Source organism: Hypanus sabinus, unplaced genomic scaffold, assembly GCF_030144855.1.
Source record: "Hypanus sabinus isolate sHypSab1 unplaced genomic scaffold, sHypSab1.hap1 scaffold_1585, whole genome shotgun sequence".
NCBI classification, from domain to species: Eukaryota; Metazoa; Chordata; class Chondrichthyes; order Myliobatiformes; family Dasyatidae; genus Hypanus; species Hypanus sabinus.
The window spans coordinates 66,469-78,627 of NW_026779664.1; the positions used below are offsets into that span (position 1 = coordinate 66,469).

Consider the following 12,159-nt stretch of genomic DNA (forward strand, 5'->3'; position numbering starts at 1 on the left):
GGTCGACCTGGGGTAATGCCACACGAGATCTTGTATTAGGTAATGAACCGGGTCAGGTCACTGATCTGTCAGTAGGTGAACATCTGGGGGACAGTGATCTCCGTTCCCTGGCCATTACCATTATAATGGAAAAGGATAGAATCAAACAGGACAGGAAAATTTTTAGTTAGGGAAGGGCAAATTATGAGGCTATAAGTCTAGTACTTGCGGCTGTGAATTGGGATGATTTTTATATGCGGGGAAATGTACTATGGACATGTGAACGATGTTTAGAGATCTCTTGCAGGATGTTAAGGATAAACCTGTCCCAGTGAGGAAGATAAAGAATGGTAGGGTGAAGGAACCACAGGTGACAATTGAGGTGGAGAATCTACTCAGATGGAAGAAGGCAGCATACGTGAGGTTTAGGACGCAAGAATCAGATGACTCTATTGAGGAATATAGGGTAGCTGGAAAGGAGCTTAAGAAGGAGCTGAGGAGAGGAATAAGGGGCATGAGAAGGCCTTGGCGAGTAGGGTAAAGATAAACCCCAAGGCATTCTTCAATTATGTGAAGAACCAAAGGTTGACAGGAGTGAAGATAGGACCGTTTAGAGATAAAGGTGGGAAGATGTGCTTGGAGGCTGTGGAAGTGAGCGAGGCCCTCAATGAATACTTATTTAACCATATATCCATATAACAATTACAGCACGGAAACAGGACATCTCGGACCTTCCAGTCCGTGCCGAAAGCTTACTCTCACCTATTCCCACCGACCTGCATTCAGCCAATAATCTTCCATTCCTTTCCTGTCCATATACCTATCCAATTTTACTTCAAGTGGCAATATAGAACCTGCCTCTAACTTTTCTACAGGAAGCTCGTTACACACAGTTACCACCCTATGAGTAAAGATGTTGCCCCTCGTGTTACCCCTAAACTTTTGCCCCTTATTTCTCAACTCATGTGGTCTTCTTTGAATCTCCCCGATTCTCAGTGGCAAAAAGCCTATCCACGTCAACTCTATCTATACCCCCCATAATTTTAAATACATTTATCAATACCCCCCTCAACCTTCTACACTCCAAAGAATAAAGACCTAACTTACTCCAAATTCCAACTTACACCAATGCCTTGTACAATTTTAACATTACATCCCAATTCCTATACTCAGTACTGTGATTTATAAGGCCAGCATACCAAAAGCTTTCATCACCACCCTATCCACATGAGATTCTACCTTCAGGGAACTATGCCCCATTATTCCTAGATCACTGTTCTACAGTATTCCTCAATGCCCTACCATTTACCATGTATGTCCTATTTGGATTATTCCTACCAAAATGCAGCATCTCACCCTATCAGCATTAAACTCCATCTGCCATCTTTCAGCCCACTCGTCTAACTGGCCTAAATCTCTCTGCATGCTTTGCAAACCTACTTCATTATCCACAACGCCACCTATCTTAGTACCAGTACTTACTAATCCTAATTTACTGACGGGATACGAGCAGTAGGGATGAGTTTGGGCCACAGATGAAACGTTGAATCAGTCATGATGAACTGGCGGAGCAGACTCAATGGACCAAACAGCCTCATTCTGCAACTACATCTTTGGGTTTTATAGCTTTCCACCCCGGTGTTTATCAGGCACCCAGACCTTCAATATAATCAAAAAAAATCTTTACTCCACCGGCCACCGAGAAGGGATCCAAACAATTACAATCTACCCGAACAGAATAAATGAAACAGATATATATATCGAAGTATTCACCTGAAGAAAGGTATTTTGAAAATCGTGCAGAATAGGGCTGTACAGCCCCCGCATGAAACGTTATTTGCTGATCGGGAACAGTTCTTAATCTTGATATAAGGTGTGGAAAAATCCCAACATGTAAACACAACCTCAGTGATTCAAACACCAGCATGGCGAGAAGAACTTTTTAACTGAGCTACTGATTTCTTGAACACTGATAAAACCGCAGACCAGAGTCTGGTTGGAAATGAAAAGCCAGAAAAATATGGTAACAGTATTCTATTTCCTTGTGGGAATATGTCCAAGTAATTTCCTTCGCCCTTCATTTCAAACAATGAGCTGAGCAATATTTGGCTGTTTCAGAAGCTGTGGGTTAGGGATAAGGTTAGTTCCTGATGAAAGGTCTCGACCCAAAATGTCGACTGTTTACTGTTTTGTGCTGTTCTGAGTTTCTTCAGAGTTTTGTGAGTGTTGCTCTGGGTTTCCGAATCAGAAGATCTACCTAAGTGCAGGACGTCGCCGGTTGCGTTTCTGTGAAACTCAGAGCTCCTTGTCTCTGTGCAAGCTGCGGCCCTGTATGTTGGCCAGGTTCCCCCACGTACGCATTTCTCAGAACAGGGTGCGGTCTTCCTGCTGAAATCAGTTCAACCGGTTGGACAGTCGCCGCCCACCTGCAGATGTGAGCAAAGATAGCATGATATTATGTTTAACCCTTTCTGTTTTCAGCAGACTCCATGACACAATGGAATATAAAGTATGATGCAAGGCAATTCTTGCAGTTGCTTTCTGCGAGTCTTACACCATTTCTTCAAATAAATCAGTCGGAGACAGTCTCCCTTCTAAACACCATGTTCATTCAGTGTCCTTCCACATCCACTCTATATGTATCCTCCCACTATAGGAAACATGCTCTCCACGTCCACTCTATCTGTGGCCTCTGGCCTTAGGCTCCCCCACTATAGGAAACATTCTCTCCACATCCACTCTATCAGTGTCCTCTGGTCCTAGACTCCCCCACTATAGGACACATCCTCTCCACATCTATTCTATCTGTGATCTCTGTTCCTAGATTCTCCCACTACAGGAAACATCCTCTCCAGATCCACTCTATCTGTGTCCTCTGGTCCTAGACTCCTCCACTATAGGAAACATCCTCTCCACATCCACTCTATCTGCGTTCACTGGTCCTTGGCCCCTCAGACGGCTTTGGCACGTTTCTGCCAGAGGAACATAAGAACATAAGCAATATTAACAGGAGTTCGCCATTACACTCGTGGTGCCTGCCCAGGGCCGCTTCTGGCTCTCAAAATTCCATTTTGGGGCGACTTCGTATTCAGGCTTCGCGACCGTGAGATGATTGAATTCTTTCACAGAAGTTACACTCGAACCCACATCCCGCACCTCCGCTGGCAGACACGCTTCAACACTATCTGAGTGAAGAAGCTCCACACAGCGTGTTATCCTCTGCCTCTCCATTGCCCACCCTTGTCATTTTCTCGAAGAACTCTCGCAGATTTCCGTATTCAGAAACCATGCTGACTTTGACTCCATTGATCTATGGTCTTCTGGAATCCCGAAACATCGTCCTCAATAATGCACTCCAACACGTTCCCAGCGACTGAGGGTAGGCTGGTCCATGTGACGTACACGCCGGAAGACCTTTCGTTTCTCTCACAGGTTTTCCTTCGTAATAGCAATGGCACTTCCTCCTCTGTCCCCTGATCCTCACCGACCACCGCCAGCTAGTGGCCTCCCCAGTGAAGAATGACACAGTGCCCATTAAGTTTGAACATGGAACATAGAACAGTACAGCACAGTACAGGTTTGTACCGACCCTTAAACCCTGCCTGCAACGTAACCCCCCACCTTCAATTCCTCCATATATCTGCCCAGTAGTCTCTTAAAGTTCACTGGTGTATCTGTCTCCATCACTGACTCAGGCAGTGCATTCCACGCACCAACCACTCTCTGAGTAATCCCATCCCTTAACTCAAAGCCATGTCCTCTTGTACTGAGCAGTGGTGCCCTGCGGAAGAGGCCCTGGCTGTCCACTCTGTCTATTCCTCATAATATCTTGTATACCTCTATCAGGGGAGAAAAATACCAGAGATCGTGGGTTAAGGGTGAAGGGAGAAAAGTTTAAAGGGAACATGGGCGGGAGGGCTTCTTCACTCAGAGAGCAGTGGGAGTGTGGAATGAGCTGCCAGATGAAGTGGTGAATGCGGGCTCACTTTTGACATTTAAGAAGAACTTGGACAGGTATATGGATGAGAGGGGTTTGGAGGGATATGGCCCAGGTGCAGGTCAGTGGAACTAGGCGGAAAAATGGTTCGGCACAGCCAGGAAGGGCCAAAAGGCCTGTTTCTGTGCTGTAATGTTCTACGGTTCTATGGTTCTATGTCTCCTCTCATCATCCTTCTCTGCAAAGTGTAAAACACTACCTCCATTAATCTCGTGATCATAATCCCATACTCTCTAAACCAGGCATTATCCTGCTAAATCTCCTCTGTAGCCTTTCCAATGCTTCCACATCCTACCTATAGTGAGGCGACCAGAGCTGGACACAGAACTCCAAGTGTGGCCTAACCAGAGATTTATAGTGCTGCATCATTCCCTCGTGACTCTTAAACGCTATCCCTTGACTTAAGAAATCTCCTCCACACTACCAAGTGTACTGCCCATTTAGTTGTAATCTGCCTTGGAGTTTGTCCTTCCAAAGTGTACCAATTCTCCGGGTTGAATTCCATCTGCCACTTCTCAGACCGCTTCGGCATCATATCGATGTCCATTTGCAATCTTCGACAATCCTCTACACTATCTACAGCACCACCAACCTTTGCGCCGTCTGCAAACTTGCCAACCCACCCTTCTACCCCACATCCAGGTTATTAATAAAAAACACAAAAAGTAGAGGTCCCAGAACAGATCCTTGTGGGACACCACTAGTTACAAACCTCTAATCTGAATGTACTCCCTCCACCACGACACTCTGGCCCCTGCAGGCAAGCCAATTCTGAATCCACCTGGCCAAACTTCCCTGGATCTCACGCCTTCTGACTTTCTGAATAATCCTACCGTGTGGAACCTTGTCAAATGTCTCACTACTATCCATGTAGATCACATCCACTGATCTACCCTCATCTGTATGCCTGGTCACTCCCTAAAAGAACTCCCACAGGTCTGTTAGACACGATCTTCCCTTCACAGAGCCATGCTGACGGTCCCATAGATCCTGTCTCTAAGAGTCTTATCCAACAACTTTCCCACCACAGACGTAAGGCTCACTTGTCTATAATTACCTGGACTATCCCTACTAACTTTTTTGAACAAGGGTACAACATTCTCCTCCCTCCAATCCTCCAGTACCATTCCTGTGGACAACGAGGACATAAAGATCCTAGCCAGAGGTTCAGCAATCTCTTCCCTCGCCTCGTGGAGCAGCCTGGGGAATATTCCGCCAGGCCCCGGGGACTTATCCGTCCTAATGTATTTTAACAACTCCAACACCTCCTCTTCCTTAATATCAATTAGCTACAGAACATCACCCTCACTCATATTGTCCTCACCGTCAACAGGTTCCCTCTCAGTGGTGAATACCGGAGAAGCATCCATTGAGGACCTTTGGTAGCAAAAACAGGAAGGCAGATTACTATCTGAATGGTGTGAAGTTCGGACAAGAAGAAAACATCGAAATCTAGGTGTTCTTGTTCATCAGTCACGGAAAGTAAGCTTGCAGGTACAGCAGGCAGTGAAGAAAGCTAATGGCATGCTGGCCTTCATAACAATGGGAGTTGAGTATAGGAGCAAGGAAGACATTCTGCAGCTGTACAGGGCCCTGGTGAGACCCCACCTGGAGTATTGTGTGCGGTTCTGGTCTCCAAATTTGAGGAAGGACATTCTTGCTATTGAGGGAGTGGAGCGTAGGTTCACGAGGTTAATTCCCGGGATGGCGGGACTGTCATACGTTGAAAGATTGGAGCGACTGGGCTTGTATACACTGGAATTTAGAAGGCTGAGAGGGGATCTGATTGAAACAAAGACCATATGTCACCGCTTTCTATTAATTTCATTTCATGTTTTACGGACAGAAGGACGCCGCCCACTCTGCCTTCCCGCCCGTCCTTCCGATGCAATGTGCACCCTTGGGCATAAAGCTCCCAGATATAATTTCCTTTCAGCTGTGATTCCGTGATGCCTACGACATCACACCTGCCAAACTGGAACGGCGTGACAAGTCCATCTACCTTATTCCGAAAAGGGCGACATAACCGAGAGGAAAGAGTGGCAGAGAGAGTGAGGCGGAAGTTAGAATTATACCTATGAGACTGGGTTGGTTAGCGCAGGGGGAAAACGGGACAGGAAGGGCGAAGGGGATTGGCTAAGAGGATGGGGAGGGACAGATCGTGCAGAGGCGTGGAGGGAAGGCATGAGGCGTGGGGAGACAGGAAGGGGAGGGTCTATAAAACCAGAGACGGGAGCATTGGAAGACAGACAGAGAAGGAGAGAGAGAGAGACGCTGACGGAAGGATTGCAGAAAGACACAGAGCAGCTGAAGATGTCCAGCACAGTGCTGAAGGCTGATGATAAAGTGAAGGATATCCTCACAAAGGTGATTTGTCAGACCTCCTGCACTCGCTGTTATTGAGGAGTGGGGGTGCGCGGAAGAGACGGGGGTGATGGGCAAAGGGTCTGGCGGATGGGGATAGAGGAGGTTGAGAGTGTGGGGAGAGGGTAGGGCCAGAGAGAGTCACGGGAGAGACAAGGGAAAGACTGGTGGGTTAGTCAGGGGCATGGAGAGAGAGAGAGAGAGAGAGAGAGAGAGAGAGAGAGAGAGAGAGAGAGAGAGAGAGAGAGAGAGAGAGAGAGAGAGAGAGAGAGAGAGAGAGAGACAGAGAGAGAGAGAGAGAGAGAGAGAGAGAGAGAGAGAGAGAGAGAGAGAGAGATGGGAGACGGGGCGAGATAAACGGTGGGTACGAAGGGTGAAAGAGCTTGACAGAAATAATGGAGTAGAGACAGGACTCGGGAGAGGGGAGAAGCGGTGAGTGAGGACGAAGTGAGCGACTACGGCTAAGGGAGGAGAGAAGAGAGAAAAGTGCGAGAGAAAAAGAATGGAGGTATAGAGACAGTATGGAGGGAAGGAAGGATGGCGGAGAGGGCGATGTGGTGGAGAGGGTAGAGAGGGAGGGAGAGCGACGGGAGAGAGTGAGTGAGTCCGGGAGAGACAGCAAGAGGGAGGGAAGGACAGCGCGACAGAATGAAGGGCGGAGAATGACGAGAGAAAAGGGGCGAGAAAGATGGTAGAGCTGATGAAGGAGAGAGAGAGAGAGAGATCATGGTGTGAAGAACAAAATGAGTCTTGAGGTAGAGTTGAAAGAGTGAGGGTAGTGAGGAGAGGCGACAGATGGAGAGAGGAGGGGAGCAAAGGGAGATGGGGAACGAAAGATCTGGAAAGCGAGGGTGAGAAAGGACAAGAGAGCGCAGGACAGAGGGGGTGGAGTGGAGAGGAGAGAGATGTATTGGACAAAGTATAGTGGAGGAGTTAGGCGGAGACGGTCAGATAATACGGGGCTTCTGCCTTGTCCCACTCCGGTGGTTTAGCAATCCTTTTCGGAGGCTCTGAGAGATTTTCTGCCCTTCCCAGGTGAGGCCTGCAGTGGAGAAGAATTGCAGTCAGAAAGCGACTAGCTTTGAGCCGATAGAGTATCGTGTGTCGGAGGTGATTGGCACCATGTATCTGGTCAAGGTAATGTCTCCGGAGCGGAGCGTCACGGTCTTGGGAGAGTGTAGGGGGAGGAGGAACTGACGGAGACGGGGAGTGTTGTAGTGGTAGGACGGGCGCGATGGAGGCGTGGAGGTGCCTAGAGGGGGAAAGAGTGACGAAGACAGGGTGGTGAGTAGGGGGAGGAAGAAATCTCGGATTCGAGAAGGGCTATTCGGGGGGTGGATTGAGATCAAGTTGCGATGGGGTGTACGGACGGTGTGAACGAAGACGGGAAATGGTATCGGGGTGCGGGGTGACGTAGATTTGGAGGGGTGCATGGGGAGTGAGTGACGAACACGCCAACGTGTGTAGAGGAGGGAGGGCTTGATGAAAATGTGGAGCGGTACAGGGGAAAGAAGGGCTGACGTAGAGGGAGACGGGTACATGGGAGTGAGTGACGAACGTGTATCGTGTGTAATGAGGGGACGAGTTGACGGAGACCGGGAGCCGTATCCACGAACGAAGTGGTTGTCGCAGTGTGAGGGCGTCGGGGAGTTTGGAGGCAATGGAGACGGGGATGCGTGTAGGGGAGGGAGGTTGCGACGGACACGCTACGGAGAAATAGGATAGGAGGAGATAACGAAGGTGCCGAAATGTATACGGGAGGAAGGGGTTGACAAAGATGGAGCGAGGTGTCCCTGGCGGAATGGGTGACTGTGGGGACGAGGGAGGGTGGAGGATGTGGGGGAGGGTGGTGTGGATGGGCGACAGTACCTCCGTCTGTCACCGTCTTTCCTCCCCTTTCCCCTGAACAGGTCGATACTGGATTCACCCACAATTATCTCCACGTTGAAATCTACGACTCGCCTTGTGGTGGGCCGTTTCTGGTCGCGCAGGCGGAAAACAACATGAGGAACGATCACCTGGTTCCCCTCGTCTGGAGGGAGTGAGGACACCGCACTCGCACCGACCTCGCTCTGCTTCTAACCGCCACGAATCGCCCACCAGCGGCAAACCCCTCCACCACCGCCCCCTTCTCCCACATCCCGGCCACACCGCTCGACCGTGCTGTCGGCCTGTAACACCGGGGAATACCAGGACCCCCACTCCCGCCAGGTGGTTCAATATCAGCTCACTTGGATCTTCCTGTGCTCCGGCCGAAAGCCCACTCCCCGACCGACCCCCCATCGGAGGGCTGAGGGGTAGATTACACATCAGTGGCCCCTCCAAGCATCCACTCCCCTCTCCCTGATCACCCCCACCCAAAGGTCAATGGGGTCCCAGTGGTCCCGATACCTCGCCCCCACCCGCATTCTTTCAGCTCGCCGGAGCCCCGAGCGCGGTGGATGTTCGACTGCAGACATTTCGCATAAATAAAATTGCATTGATTCAATTGACTCTGTGTTTTGCCTCTTTCTGGGGCTGGTGATCATCCCACGGGGGAGGGCGGAGTTGCATGTGCGGAGGGGATTCGTGGGATGCCTGGGGAAGTGGGGAAGGGTTTAATGGTGACGGTTTTGGCGGAGGTCACCACCTGCCGGCCCAAGATCTGATCGGCTGATCATTTCTCTGCTTCGCCTCCTGGTCCGTCCCTTCTGAAGCCCCCTCCCTCCCTTTCTATGTCCCACCCCCCGCTCCCCTTACACAACAACGGAGAGTACAGGAGCAGGGGTCGGCCACCTGGTCAGTCAGGACAATCATAATCCTGGCAGATCTGGCCGTGGAGTCAGCCCCAGCTCCCTGTCCTGAGCCTAGAGGGCTCTGTGTAGTGATTTCCCTCTCACCGTATAGACTGATTGTTGTCGGAACGAGTCCCATTAGTACTGGCGCTCCCCACGTAATCTTGCCAGGTTAACACCGAGAAGAATGAGAGATGACCAGACGCTTAACAAGTCATAATTCGGAAAAAGGATGAAATCGGTTTTAACGGACTTTGACCGTGGGATTAATTTTGCTTCGAAACAAAAGTTAATTCCAGTGGTCGGCAGTTCTCTGGGGGCGGGGAGACACCTTTTCAATGGGAGAGGTCCCGAGGAGAATGGCCAGACTAGTTCAAGCTGAGAGGAAGGGGAGAGTAAACACACATTGCAGGTAATTCCAGGGAGCGGCAGTTTCTGTGGGGAGGGGGGACACCTTTTCAATGGAGAGGTCCGAGGGGGGGGGACGAGAGAGAGAGAGAGAGAGAGAGAGAGAGAGAGAGAGAGAGGAGAGAGAGAGAGAGAGAGAGAGAGAGAGAGAGAGGAAGTGGGAGTGAAGGGGGGAGAGACACAGGTCTGAGACGGGGCAAGATAAACGGTGGATACGAAGGGGTGAAAGAGATTGCCAGAAATAATGGAGTAGAGACAGGACTCGGGGAGAGGGGAGAAGCGGTGAGTGAGGACGAAGTGAGCGACTACGGCTAAGGGAGGAGAGAAGAGAGAAAAGTGCGAGAGAAAAAGAATGGAGGTATGGAGACAGTATGGAGGGAAGGAAGGATGGCGGAGAGGGCGATGTGGTGGAGTGGGTAGAGAGGGAGGGAGAGCGACGGGAGAGAGTGAGTGAGTCCGGGAGAGACAGCAAGAGGGAGGGAAGGACAGCGCGACAGAATGAAGGGCGGAGAATGACGAGAGAAAAGGGGCGAGAAAGATGGTAGAGCTGATGAAGGAGAGAGAGAGAGAGAGATCATGGTGTGAAGAACAAAATGAGTCTTGAGGTAGAGTTGAAAGAATGAGGGTAGTGAGGAGAGGCGACAGATGGAGAGAGGGAGGGGAGCAAAGGGAGATGGGGAACGAAAGATCTGGAAAGCGAGGGTGAGAAAGGACAAGAGAGCGCAGGACAGAGGGGGTGGAGTGGAGAGGAGAGATGTATTGGACAAAGTATAGTGGAGGAGTTAGGCGGAGACGGTCAGATAATACGGGGCTTCTGCCTTGTCCCACTCCGGTGGTTTAGCAATCCTTTTCGGAGGCTCTGAGAGATTTTCTGCCTTCCCAGGTGAGGCCTGCAGTGGAGAAGAATTGCAGTCAGAAGCGACTAGCTTTGAGCCGATAGAGTATCGTGTGTCGGAGGTGATTGGCACCATGTATCTGGTCAAGGTAATGTCTCCGGAGCGGAGCGTCACGGTCTTGGGAGAGTGTAGGGGGAGGAGGAACTGACGGAGACGGGGAGTGTTGTAGTGGTAGGACGGGCGCGATGAGGCGTGGAGGTGCCTAGAGGGGGAAAGAGTGACGAAGACAGGGTGGTGAGTAGGGGAGGAAGAAATCTCGGATTCGAGAAGGGCTATTCGGGGGGTGGGATTGAGATCAAGTTGCGATGGGGTGTACGGACGGGTGAACGAAGACGGGAAATGGTATCGGGGTGCGGGGTGACGTAGATTTGGAGGGGTGCATGGGAGTGAGTGACGAACACGCCAACGTGTGTAGAGGAGGGAGGGCTTGATGAAAATGTGGAGCGGTACAGGGGAAAGAAGGGCTGACGTAGAGGGAGACGGGTACATGGGAGTGAGTGACGAACGTGTATCGTGTGTAATGAGGGGACGAGTTGACGGAGACCGGGAGCCGTATCCCGAACGAAGTGGTTGTCGCAGTGTGAGGGCGTCGGGGAGTTTGGAGGCAATGGAGACGGGGATGCGTTGTAGGGGAGGGAGGTTGCGACGGACACGCTACGGAGAAATAGGATAGGAGGAGATAACGAAGGTGCCGAAATGTATACGGGAGGAAGGGGTTGACAAAGATGGAGCGAGGTGTCCTGGCGGAATGGGTTGACTGTGGGGACGAGGGAGGGTGGAGGATGTGGGGGAGGGTGGTGTGGATGGGCGACAGTACCTCCGTCTGTCACCGTCTTTCCTCCCCTTTCCCCTGAACAGGTCGATACTGGATTCACCCACAATTATCTCCACGTTGAAATCTACGACTCGCCTTGTGGTGGTCCGTTTCTGGTCGCGCAGGCGGAAAACAACATGAGGAACGATCACCTGGTTCCCCTCGTCTGGAGGGAGTGAGGACACCGCACTCGCACCGACCTCGCTCTGCTTCTAACCGCCACGAATCGCCCACCAGCGGCAACCCCTCCACCACCGCCCCCTTCTCCACATCCCGGCCACACCGCTCGACCGTGCTGTCGGCCTGTAACACCGGGGAATACCAGGACCCCCACTCCCGCCAGGTGGTTCAATATCAGCTCACTTGGATCTTCCTGTGCTCCGGCCGAAAGCCCACTCCCCGACCGACCCCCCATCGGAGGGCTGAGGGGTAGATTACACATCAGTGGCCCCTCCAAGCATCCACTCCCCTCTCCCTGATCACCCCCACCCAAAGGTCAATGGGGTCCCAGTGGTCCCGATACCTCGCCCCCACCCGCATTCTTTCAGCTCGCCGGAGCCCCGAGCGCGGTGGATGTTCGACTGCAGACATTTCGCATAAATAAAATTGCATTGATTCAATTGACTCTGTGTTTTGCCTCTTTCTGGGGCTGGTGATCATCCCACGGGGAGGGCGGGAGGTTGCATGTGCGGAGGGGATTCGTGGGATGCCTGGGGAAGTGGGGAAGGGTTTAATGGTGACGGTTTTGGCGGAGGTCACCACCTGCCGGCCCAAGATCTGATCGGCTGATCATTTCTCTGCTTCGCCTCCTGGTCCGTCCCTTCTGAAGCCCCCTCCTCCCTTTCTATGTCCCCACCCCCCGCTCCCCTTAACACAACAACGGAGAGTACAGGAGCAGGGGTCGGCCACCTGGTCAGTCAGGACAAT

At 51.4% G+C, this 12,159-nt stretch overlaps 1 long non-coding RNA gene across 1 annotated transcript; it reads left to right on the plus strand.

Annotated features, from left to right (window-relative positions):
* Positions 1-10,403: 10,403 nt before the first annotated feature.
* On the plus strand, positions 10,404-11,852 carry LOC132387168 (uncharacterized). Its single transcript, XR_009509790.1, has 2 exons — positions 10,404-10,506; positions 11,277-11,852. It is a non-coding gene; the product is annotated as an uncharacterized LOC132387168 (long non-coding RNA).
* Positions 11,853-12,159: the final 307 nt, after the last annotated feature.